Raw genomic sequence first — 8,283 nt, 5'->3', positions numbered from 1 at the left:
TTCCTTCCTTCCTTCCTTCCTTCCTTCCTTCTCTCTCTCTTTCTCTCTTTCTTTCCTTCTCTCTCTCTTTCTCTCTTTCTTCTCGTCTCCTTGTTAGGATATATGGAATAATTCCTCTATGGTGTTCTTACGGAACTTCACACTCGTCTGTGTATCTGCAGAGTATTTCTTTGTTCTGTTTTAAACTTTGGAGTGGTGCAAACCAAGCACAGCATTTTGACATCGGCAGCTCCTTCTCTTGGAAGTGCCACTTTGTGCAGTCAGGAAGCCTGGTGTCCCTTTGAAGAACGTCTGTAGGGGAGAACAGATATTTTTAGAGGCACACTCCAGCAATGAGCAGTTCATTGCCAGCTTATCTCTATGTTTAAACAATAATCAACCTCTTCCGCTCTCAGTTGGTGATTCACAGTAATTTTGTCTTATACAGGCTCTAGACAAGATGAAGGCAGCTGCATACATTTGATCAGACTCTCACATTAGCTGGATTCTGACAGGCTGGCACCGTCCTCCTTTAGCAGTGTCCTTTGTGCATACAAATATGCTGGCACAAGGATTTCCTGAACTGCGTGGCTGAGGCTTACCAGCATGGGAACCCTGCTACCACAGGGAGTGAATCAGTGTCTTGCCTACAAGGTTCAGACAATTTTGTTTCCCATTTCAGGCATTGCTCTGGATACACGATACATCCAGTTAATCTTCAACGGGCAATTTCAGACGTTATAGATCCACTTATACCTTGTGATGAATTACTGCAGTGTTTGGCAAATATTAAATAACATTTTTTGTTGACATGGAAGTGTGACCTGCAGGCTGCAGCTGGTCCCAGTGCTCGTCACTGTTTGTGTCCTGCTGTCTGGCTCTTCCTCCCTCTGTTCGCTTGCTATTGAAACACAGCTGGTTTACGTCCATCACAATCAATGGAAGGACATTTCCGAGCTGGTAATTGCTTAAAGGATCCGGTGCTGATGGCTTCTGGAGCTGCCAATCCGGGGAGCAGCTTTTGGCTCCTGCTGCGTACAGTATGTCTGCAGTTTGACCATTTATCTCACTTTACATACTTGAACTGAAAGAAAGGTTTGTGCAAGCACTTGCTCTCATTCCCTGGCACGTCTTTCTCCCCCTCCTCCTCTCCCTCCCTCCCTCTCTTGCATGTTATCAGCTATTGCAACAGTACTAAAATGTGTCATATAAGGTGAATGATGGTGCCTGGTTCCAAAGTAATGCTAATGGAGAACTGAATCATTGTATAAGGTGTCACTTTGAAATAGTCACTTGTTCATGATTATAGGGAAAGGAATACAGTTATACTGGCTGTATTCTAATTGATTGCTATTGATCCATGCTTTGATTATTAATTGCAGGTACAGAAAATATATTTGGCATTTTCACTGGCATTTTTATAGGCATTTGTAAGCTCAGAGTTTTCTCTGCTAAGGAGATACATGAGGTGAAGGGACAATGAAGTCAGTCTTCTGTAGGCGTTTGATTAGCTTCATTTACAATATCGCAGGATAAATTTTTTTGGGTGGGATAAAATATTTGGTGGGATCTAATCTGCAGATCCTGTTTATTCTAGGACTTCAGTTCCTAAAAGCCACTCTTGTTAATCCTGTAGGCATCTAAATTCACTCAGCCACTAAACCTCACTAGCTAGTTGAAAGCTCCTTGAGTCTGTGGTTTTATTCACTTGTAAAAGTTCGTATTGCTGTTGTTAGGAAATTGGTGTCTATCTGTCATCCAAAGCAGCCTGTGATTCAAGCTAAGGAAGACAGGTGCACAAACACTGCCCCCTCCCCCCAAAACAAAACAAAACCCAAGAAAAACAACAATAACAAACAAACAAAAATTAAACTGAACCAAAGCTGAAAAATGAGATTTTGTCAAACCGGTAATTAGTTTTCTTTGATATAATGACACTGCCCATGTGTCGCTGATTAGCTGGGTGTCTAACATGCTGACATAAGAAGGGCAAAGCTGAGTTGTTAGCACACTGACAGAAAACTGATAACAGAAGGGAAATACTGTTTATCAACTTTCTTTCATCCCACAGGCATGTGGATTCCTTAGAGCTCTTACTGGAGACCCAGTTAATTGCAACATGCATCTCCATTAGAATGGATTATCAGTAGATGAAAAAAGGAAAACTGCATTGGGAGCATTTGTCTACCTTTTCTCCTACCACTCCCCAGTGTTTTTTAGGCTATACAGGAAGGAAGTTCCTAAAATAAACATTTTACTCTTTTTTCCTCCCCTTCCCTTTCCCTTTCCCCCTCCCCCTTCCCCTTGCCCCTCCCCTTCCCCTTCCCTTTCCTCTTCCTTTTTCCTTCCCTCCATCACGACTTTAATGATTCTGCTCACTTCAATGCATATCAATTCATATATATTTGTACAGGGAGGAATGCTATCTTCCTGCTTTAGCATCTTTGTTTAGCTCACCTGTTTTTCATGACTATTCCTATCCGTTTGCTTCCCAGGCTCCCCAGAGACTGCATATATATCCAAATGGAGGTGACAGAAGCATCATAAAGTGGTCTGTTTTCTTCAGGTCAGATGCTGAGAAAGCTCTGATATGTAGCTATCAGATAATTGGAAGTAAAAGTACTCCTAGCTCTATGGAATATAGAAAGTTCCTAATAATTTCTCTTATGTCTTATTTTATGCATCCAATGAGATGTCACCAGATGGCAGGAAATGTATTTAGCTTCCCCCACCCTACTTTTCTCCTCACAATTTTCATCATTAGTCCATTATATCAGTTCTGCCCCAGGTATAGGATAGATCATGCTTGATGGAGAAGAACGCTTATTTTCTTTACAAAAGACTGTGTTTAAATAACTGATATTCAGATCTGCAGAAACCTCAGTCCATGTATACTAAACTCCTCTGTCTGATTGTGTTTTGGTATGCACATACACTATGTGGCAGAATACTTCAAGGAAAGAAAAAGAGTGTGACAGTGTTTCCTTTACAAGGAAGAGCCCTGGAAGGAAGAAGCTCAGCTCAGAGCTGCAGCTGAATGGAATCCATTCCTGTTTTAGTTGCTTGCACATGGCCAAAAAAATAATAAATACATTTTGGAATGACTTTCTGGCTGAAAACTGTTCAGTTATTGAAATGTGGCCAAGCAATATGGAAGGGGATTAGTAATTAATTTGACAACTGGCAGAAATACTTCTGTGATACAATCTATTTCTAGTTATTATTAAATTATATATTTTCATGTTATCTTTCCTAAAGTGTATTCTTAAAGGAAAAGTCTTCAAAAGAACAGGACTAAATATGAGTGAAGAACTTTCTTGCTGGCTTGTTAGCAATGTCTATCAGTTTTGTACTGGCTGCAGATGACTACAAATACAAGTGCAGCGGAGCAAATCAGACCATAGGAGAGTATCTACAATAGTTAAACCATTAGGCAAGAAGGCACACAGGTAACTGTCACCAATACTTAGCTTTTAAATAAGAACTGAAATGTGCTTAACTCATGTTTTCAGTAGGACAGAGAAGACTGAAATTCAAGGACTTTTAGTATGATATGGGACAGTCACATTCCTGCAGTTTTGTAGACTTTTTACAGAAAATTTCTATTTTCCTGAAATTTTATAGGAGTCAATGTTTAAGTATAAAATATCACAGTGAGAACACTTGTAGGGTGCATATTCAATTATAGTGAACAACTTTCTACATTCAAAAGTAATACAACTTACTGTCAAAGTATTTTGTAGGAAAAACATGTGTGCACTTAACATTTAAGCTTCATTTCTTTCTGTTAAAATAGTAGTTGGAAAAGTGACATGTGCACATCAACATGCAGGCTTTAATAGTCCAAGATATCATGGGAATGATTTTCTCTCAATGCAAAGGTAGAATTACCTTTTTCCTTGTAGTTTTAATCTAAAATTAAGATTTGTGAAGTATGGATTTCCTACTGTCTAGGTTTCTCACCTGATAGAATAGAACTGTTTGCCTTCCTCTGCAAGATATGAAAAGCATTAATTGAATATGAAGTTTGACAGACTTTCCTAGGATTTATAAGAAAGTGAGTGAACAGATCAAAAGAGAGAGAAATGTCATTCATAGTTTAAGTACTCCTGAGCTCTAACACAATTCCACAGAGTTTACTTTAGCCAATAGTGTTTCTAAGGCAGTCGTTGTATATATGGTTTTATCCTACACCAAGCAAACATTTCACAAATATGGTGCATTTACCTGCAGGTTAAAAGAAGAAACCCTGAAAATGGCAGTGCCTTAATAAAATAACAATAGTGTAAAAGGAACAGTAGGAACTGAGCTTTCTGTTTGCAGCAAACAGCACGTGGATTAGTGCATCTAAGTTCCTTACGTGAAAAAAAAAAAAGATAAATAATAAACATAAATAAAAGCTCATTCTGATTTGTGTGCATTTCTTTACTATTTCCCAGAATATACAGTGTAAATCTATGTCAAACACCAGATGTTCCTCACATTACAGCACTGTGGCCTAAATCCAAATATCTGAATGTTGCATGGATGCTTGATATTAATGAGTGACATTTCTTATTCCTTAATAAAATAAATAAATAAGGCAAACCAGCAATTGGATTGTGCCACCTCTCAAGCAGCTCTGATTCACATGAAAATACTCAAAATGATAAATGATGCCTTCATAACTAACTCTGACCACTAATTCTATAGCAAATAAAGAGGACAAAAGGGAAATAGTCACAGATGAATGCATGATTCAGATTTGTCAAATGCAAGTGACAATCTCAACACGCTTTGGTGATGAATAAAATAGAAACATTATGCCTTAAGGAAATAATGCATTCATTGTCATCTTAAAGGTCCGCAAAATTCATGTCCAGCATCTATGACTGCAGGGTAATTAAAATAGTATGTTAATTCAGAGCTGCAGATCTGTGTATCAGAGAGGAAATAGCTAACAATTATATAATGTAAGATTGTATATACTCATAGGGTGGTTTGGCTGTATTCATATCACAAACTTTTGGTAGCTTTCAGACTTATTGGGGGCTACATGGAAGAATAAAGAATCAAAAGTGGAAATAACATCGAAGAGAAAATAAAGGGAAGGATGAAATATAAAAAAAATTACCTGTGTGGGACAGTACCAATGGTTCTTTTATCCCAGTTTCTTCTAGCATGCATACATATTTGTTTATTTGTTTGTTTTTAGTACAAAGAAGAATAATGGACCCTCCAGAATTCCCTGCTCAACATTATCTGCTCTTCACAAAAGGATATATTGCGAATTTATTGTTTGTACCAAGCAGTGAAATCTCTGACTGTTCCCTTTGCTTTACTTTCAGTTTGGTTAGCAGGTGTAAAACATAGTTTTCTTATCAAAGGTTTGGTGTTTAATATCTTTACAATAAAAATATACCATACATGCTTACAATTATTTTATAGCCCAGCTTTAAATTCATTTTCTCTTTGCCCCTCAAAATTAGCCTCACAAAAGTGATTTTGAAACCCAGAATTTACTGTTTCTTAAGTCAGAAAATTTTGCTGAAAAGAAAAATAGTGTGTCGTAAACTTAACTTTTCATTTGTTAGGCTGTGATATGTAGCATCTCATCTGCTTGCCTAAATCATTAACAGTATGAGTTCATAAGTAAATGAACAACTTTGCTTTTTGAGAGCATTTTCAATGTAGTCCAGTCAGTCTGAATTCAAAACATTCCTAGAGCTCTAAAAATATACATACTCATGGTTTCTCCTATTACAGATTGGTTATTACACTTGATACTAACATCTACACACTAGCAGCTCCAACATGGAATTTTCTTACACATTTGTTTATCTTTGGCTCAGTTTTAGACACAATAACACGGGCTAATAACTGCCTAGTTGTGCTTGCTGTCATAGAACATTTTCTGTTCTGTTCTATGATAGTCAAGAAAATTAAGAGTAGTAACATTTTACTACTCTTTACTACTACCGATTAACTCTGATGGTGACAAATTCAGATTGCAATTCAATGGACTTTTCGTGAATATGCTTCTCAGCATTTTAGAGGCTTACATCCATTTTCTATTTTGCCATTGTTTCATCCAGATTTATTGCGTATCTATTCCTGGATAGCTTCCTTTGGCTTCCTAACAGTGATTTCCAATGTTTAGTTCTACTATTAATGCATTTTGGAAAGAAAACAAAAACAAAAACAACAAAAAGAATATATATATATATATTTATTTAATTTAATTTAATTTAATTTAATTTTTTACAAACTCTTTGAAATATCAGAATGTTTTTGAACACATCTAGAGCCTACTCAAGTTTTTGGTCTATTGGTCTAGCATCTTCAGTGTCAGTGCTTGACTAGCAAGATAATGGATATTACTACTTTAATTAAGACATTTCTGTTTTTCTTCTGAGAGCACTGAAAAATGGGAAAAAAAAAAAAAAAGAAGAAAAAAAAAGCTTATGGGGTCTTTTGTTACTTCAACTACTGAAAGAAACTTGTGACATTCCAAACTCACTGCTCATTCAGAAATTCAGTGTGTATGAAAACTTTAACTGGGCATTTAGTTAAAGGGATAAGCCATGTTTAAATGCTACAGTATACAAATATGTCACTAAAATTCAGGGTCATTTACCTGAGAATATGGACCATGAAAATAAATTGATTAATTGCCCCTGAATGAGGATGGTTTGGAAGTTTTTCCATCAGCAAAGAAAATGATGAAGCCAATTGTCTTATACATTTGTGTCCTACTTCCCTGCTTGCTCACAGTTAGAACGCTTAATGGAACACAGAAATACTACCAATTTATAATTCTTACTGTGAGTTCAAAAACTCATAAATGAGCCTGGTTCCTTTTTCGCATCCACTCTGGGACAAGATGCAGTGTATGGTATGTCTGATTTTGGTCTCTCCTCACATTCATTGGCTGCACGGGAATCACAAGCCAAATACTCAGGTGAACAGTGAAACCCCATCATTTTTAGTAGGAAATCTAGCTGGAAGACAAGTGGAGGAATGGAGTAAAAGGGAAAACTTACAGAATGAGTTGCTCTTAAGGGTCTTGATATCTGAATGTGCTGTGAGCATCAAACATGTGACCCACATACCTTAGTGGTACACATATCTTTGTCTAACATGACACTATCTTCATATCAGCCTTATGGCAGAAAGAAAGATATTGGCCTCAGACACCAAGAAATTCTGGGTCCAACTGGTCTGGGCCAGCAGGGGCAACAGTGCAGATGACACCACTCATGTCTAGCAGATGATGATGTGTACAGTCTTGAGGAATCCTATAGATATATGTTTCCAGCAGTCTAATTTCTCACTGATTATTCTAGGGTAAAGTGATCCTCAGTATCACAAAACAACTTGTTGCCAATGGACTGTTCCAGTAATCTCAGAAATTATGTCTCAAAAGTGCAGCTTCCCAATGTCAAGGTTCAGACAGCCTCTATTTTTTGTCTGAGCTGTTCATCAGCAGCAGATTGAAGTGTGCACATTATCCTTGATGCAGCCTGATTCTGCAAAGGAAACCTTAAATGCTGAAGAAGCCTTTGAGCATAACAGGAAGTCCACTAGTCTGCACGGCCAATGGACCACGATGCAGTCACCTGCCATTTAGATGTATTGTGTGCTGTAGCATGGTTTTCCCATCAGTCATGATCTTTTCTAAACAGCAGTCTTCTCATAAATTCAAGTTATGTCACGTCTGTGGGCGCAATTGTCTGAATTCATTGGAACTGCTGCCTTAATGTGCCTTACTAGGCCATTATCTTACTGACATTAATGTCACTCCTTTCTGGAATGTGTAATAAGACTGTAAAATGAGTTCACTCACGTTGCTAAGAAATGGAAGCAACGAAACCCTGATTGCCTGGGCAAATTAACTGCTAGTTCACTTTCTGAGCCTTCTCTTGTCTGGGCTGAATAGTCTCAAGCTCTCTCACCCTTTCTGGATAGGAGAGGTGGTCCAGTCCTAGACCTATGCTGGACTCTGCAGTATGACCATATCCATCTTGTACTGGGTAGACCAGAACTGGATGCAGTTCTGCAGATGCAGGCTCACTAGTGCTGTCTAGGGATAGAAGATCACCTACTCTGACCTGACAGCAACAGTCTTTCCAAAGCAGACCAAGAGGCTTTCTTTGCTTTAAGAGCACGTTGCTAGCTGTCAACATTGCATCCACTGGTAACTTGATGTTTCCAGTCATTTGGTCCTCAGACTATTAATGCCTACAGATATTCTTCTTTATATGTGGGACTTTTCGTTTCCCTGTATTGGACTTTATGAGATATGCTTCTTCAGCATCTGAAGTC

At 37.9% G+C, this 8,283-nt stretch overlaps 1 long non-coding RNA gene across 1 annotated transcript in view; it reads left to right on the top strand.

The window, feature by feature from the left end:
• The window catches only part of LOC107308034, a 7,622-nt gene extending 2,224 nt beyond the window's left edge, over positions 1-5,398 (top strand). The window contains exon 2 of the long non-coding RNA XR_001552603.2: positions 428-5,398. This is a non-coding gene — a long non-coding RNA (uncharacterized LOC107308034). The remainder of the gene's footprint in view (positions 1-427) is intronic.
• The last annotated feature ends 2,885 nt before the right edge of the window (positions 5,399-8,283 follow it).

This window comes from Coturnix japonica, chromosome 1, assembly GCF_001577835.2.
Source record: "Coturnix japonica isolate 7356 chromosome 1, Coturnix japonica 2.1, whole genome shotgun sequence".
Taxonomy (NCBI): Eukaryota; Metazoa; Chordata; class Aves; order Galliformes; family Phasianidae; genus Coturnix; species Coturnix japonica.
The sequence above is the reverse complement of the archived record's forward strand: the minus strand, read 5'-3'. Positions and strand labels throughout refer to the sequence as shown.